Raw genomic sequence first — 4,308 nt, 5'->3', positions numbered from 1 at the left:
ATCTGTGTGTATTTTGATGTGTGTGTGTGTGTGTGTGTGTGTGTGTTTCAGTGCAAGTTCTTCTTCTGGGCAGGGTAATTTTCCTTCCCTCCTTCATCCCACTCATTTTCAGAGCCAGGCAAAGGCCTCAACACCTTTCCCCAAACCACTCATTCATCTTCATAGGGTGTCAAGTTGTGAGTGTGCTTGCCGGGTTTACGAAAGGGTGATGAGTGCACCTGCAGGGGTCCCTGCACCCCGGGTGCTCTCCCAACCAGCGGGAGAGGCAAGGAAGTGCACCCCGCCGAGGGTGAACCCAGAATAGGTAACGAGCTGCGAGTCGCCCGCACCCGGCCCAACCCAACCTTTCCCCGGCAGTTGGACAATCAGACGACTAGGGAGAAGTTCAAGACTGCTCTCAGTTTTAGTGGGGCGGACCAGATCTTAAGTATGGGCAATGGCAGCAGGAAGAGGAGGGTGTAACATACCTAGCCAGGGGCGATGATTGGCGGTCCGAGCTGTCAGTCAAGGGCGGAAGGCCATGGGACCTCCCTAAGGGGCGGCCTAAGTACTAGCAGGACCGCCCCCAGGTTACTGCCGGCAGCCATCTTGCTGCACATGGTCTTAAGGCTGGGAGGCGTGGCCAGCTAGAGCCGCCTTTCCAGTTCCGGACGCGGAAGGCAGGCGGGGCTAACCGGGATCCCTCTTCCGGGAGGCTGTGCAAGAAAGCACGCCCCCAGGGACTGAGGCAGGCGGGGCTCTTCAGGGCCTCACTCCCCAGGCGCAATGGCCACACACCTCCGGGGAGCGGAAAGGCGGGGCCAGTCGGTGCGCCCCACATGCACCTGTGCCCGTGATTTATCTAAAATGTGTGCCCTCGTCTCTCCACCACAATAGAAGAGGACTAACAATACTCCACCTCATGGGACGGCTTTCATCTCCATGACTCCTAGCACAGCATGGACTCAAAGGGATTGTTCAACCACCAATAGTATCTTGAAAACTTTGATCTTTGAAAAAAGAGTTCATTTGTGCCAGGTGTTTGTGGCTCCTGCCCATCATTCTAGCTACTCAGGAAGCCGAGATCTGAGGACTGTGGTGGGAAACCAGCCTGCTCACTTTCGTTTTGGAAATTTGAAAAGAGATGCTGGATGAGTTAACCCTGCTAGCTGCTCAGCTAGTAAATAACAGAGTTGGTCAATTCCCCACTCACACTAAAGTCCTCTCTCCATGGTCTTGAAGTAGAAATGCTGGTTCTAACTGGAGCCATCTTGGCCATGTGGTGGATAAGGAATTGGATTTAACTGGCGCCATCTTGTCTTCATGATGGAGGAAGAGGAAGTCCCACCTCCCAGGTGACCAGCAGGCCTGAATTCCTAGAGGAAGGGGAATTCCCACCTCCTTGAATCCCTAGAGGCAGGGGTGGGGACTTGGATGATAGGTTACTGGACCTGTCAGTCCTGTGCCTTCAACTTGAAAGACTCTAGTTTCCTGTGACCCTGCCCCCTGACCTGACCCTATTTAGGTGTAGACCAGCTCAGATGCCAATATGTCATGCCTATGTCTGTGTCTCCCATCTCCTGGCTCTCCTCTGGTCACTATAGCGTCCCATTTCAGCACTCCCTTACGGCTGATCTGGGTTGTTGGTGTTGTTTATCTGCTCTTCCTTTCCTCTCCAGCTCTCATGGCTCAGTTTTCTGACAGTGTTAAGTGTATTTGCAGGGATGCAGGTCTTTATGACAGGAGTCCGCCTGCAGATGCTGGCTTTCTAATAAAGACTCCCAATTCAACTGCTCAAAATGTGGCTTCTCTGTGTCTCACCAGCTGGCTTTGCCTTACCACCATTTGATGTTTTGTGGTGAGAACAGAACCCCATGGCTAGGAAGTAGCCAGATGGGAGCTCAACGCCGATTCTCCTGAAACCAGCAGCTGCCCACTCAATGTTGGTGCAAGCTTCATTGGGAGCATGTAGAAAAATTGTGCCTCCATGGGTGACCTTTTCAGCTTGCCAATCAACTCACTGTTCAGCTATGATGTCATTCAGGACATCAGAAGTCCTTGGTGAGCCAGGGACCATTGGCTCATGCCTACAATCCTTGCTGCTCAGGAGACTGAGATATGGGGATCACAGTTTGAAGTCTGCCTAGGCGGGAAAGTCTGTGAGATTCTTCATCTCCATCTAAGCATCCAAAAACCAGATGTGGAGCTGTGGCTCTAGTAATAGAGCTCCAGCCTTGAGTGATAAAGCTCAGGGTCAGTGCCCAGGCCCTGAGTTCAAACACCAGGACTGGTACCAAAAACAATTCCCTGTGAGCAAAGAAATGATATTCAGCAGGGGATGTGGGAACCAGAAAAAGCTGGGGGGGGGGGGCGGGAATCAGTGGAGGCTGGTTCAGTAATAGAAAATATAATGGTGTGCAATTTGGCAGATAGTTATATTGATGGATTTAAAAAATCCACAGCACCATTAATTTTCCTAAGCCTTTTTGAATTGGCTTTTTCTGTGTTTACTTCTCTGAGGTGTTCAGTTTTATTTTTCCATCCATTTCATTGCAAAGGTTGTTTGAGGGGCTTATTTATGATGTGTTTGGAATTGAGCCCAGGGTACAGAGAAGATAGGAAAGGAAGTTCTGTCTTCCTGGAGTTTGCTGACTTGTGGCAGACACCACAAACAAACAGTCTCTGTGGGGCGCACCACCGAGAAAGGCTGAGCCATTAGCAACACAAGAAGCTCATGCAGGGACAAAGAGGAGCCCAAGGCTCCCAGCAAAGCTGGTAAAACTGCTTCTGAGGACAATCAAAGCCAAACTGAGAACTGAAGGAAAGGGGGCAAAACGAGTGTAGAAAGGTCCAGAACATCATTTTCAAAGTTTCTGAAGGTAAAGGGGCATAACACACCAGTGTATCTGTAACCCAGGGTCTCTCCACTAACTGACTCCGGAGGTGTGACTCACCCAATGGTATTTCATTGTCTTCATGTCCTGAGGAGTTGAAGGTCACAAGGTTGCCATGATTGGTTCCTTCAGGGAATCTGGGAGAATCTTGTTTCCACAGCCTCTTTAAGGTCCGTAGTGGTTTTCTGACCATCTTTGTCATGTCTTTAATATCTCCCTTCATGACTCTGATTGTGTGTGTGTGTGTGTGTGTGTGTGTGTGTGTGTGTGTGTGTGTGTGTGTGTGTGTATGGATCCTGGGGCTTGATCTCAGGGTCTGAGTACTAACCCTGAGCTTTTGTTGTTAAGGATAGCACTCTACCATTTGAGCCACAGCATCACTTAGTCTTTTTGGTAGTCCATTGCAGGTAAGAGTCTCACAGACTTTCCAGCCTAGGGTTGGCTTTGAACCATGATCCCCTTATCTCTGCTTCCTGGCAAGACTTTTCAGTGCTCATCTTTGTCTCTGAGCATGAAGCTTGGACAGAGTAGTTGACAATACAGACAAAGATATCCAAGTCTTCAAGTCTGCTTGTTTAATGCTTCACAATTCCTTACTTTAATTTATCGTTTTCCACCTGAATGAGCCTCATCTTACCTCAATGGCTTCTGTCCAACTCTGACTGCAAATAGATCTAAGTCGAAATCCTTGGGGGCCAAGATTCCAATACACCTTATTTTGAAGGGTGGGCAATTAGTTCTATAGCAATACACTGAAGAAAGTGGAAAAGAATCAACAGGTCACTGATGGCTCACGCCTGTCATCCTAGCTACTCAAGAGGCTGAGATCTGAGGATTACAGTTCAAAGCCATCCTGAACAGGAAAATCCATGAGACTCTTATCTCTAATGAACCACCAAAAATCTGAGCTATGGCTCAATTGATAGAGCACTAGCCTTGAGTATAAAAACTCAGGGACAGCACCCAGGTCATGAGTTAAGCCCTAGAACTGGTGCATAAATCAGTATGCATAATCAGTATGCATAAATGTTCAGAGCAGAACAAACAATCCAAATAACCTAAAACCTTTTTAGGTTGCTCATGTAACAGCAGAGTTGATGTAAAGGATGAAGGAGCATTTGAAGTTCATGTTTAAATATTCAGTCAAGAAAGGAGAGATGTGATGGGCTGGGTAGTGCTTGGTGAAGCATGAAGAACTCCAAGGACTCAGCGCTGGACAATACAAGCACCTCACAAGTTTGAGTGGAGATACTTAAAGCCATTTGGCAGGATGGTTCTGTACTCTGTATATTTTAACTTTCCCCTCAGAAGAATCTGCACTTATGTTTAGTTCTGACTGCATGTGAACTTGGTACAGACCTAGGCCTGGCCTAATTGTCTGGTGCATACACCTTTTCCATGATGCACTGTGGCCAAGGAGATTTCCTTTGGCAGT

Source organism: Perognathus longimembris, chromosome 25 (assembly GCF_023159225.1).
Source record: "Perognathus longimembris pacificus isolate PPM17 chromosome 25, ASM2315922v1, whole genome shotgun sequence".
NCBI lineage: Eukaryota > Metazoa > Chordata > Mammalia > Rodentia > Heteromyidae > Perognathus > Perognathus longimembris.
This window is presented reverse-complemented; position numbering follows the sequence as displayed.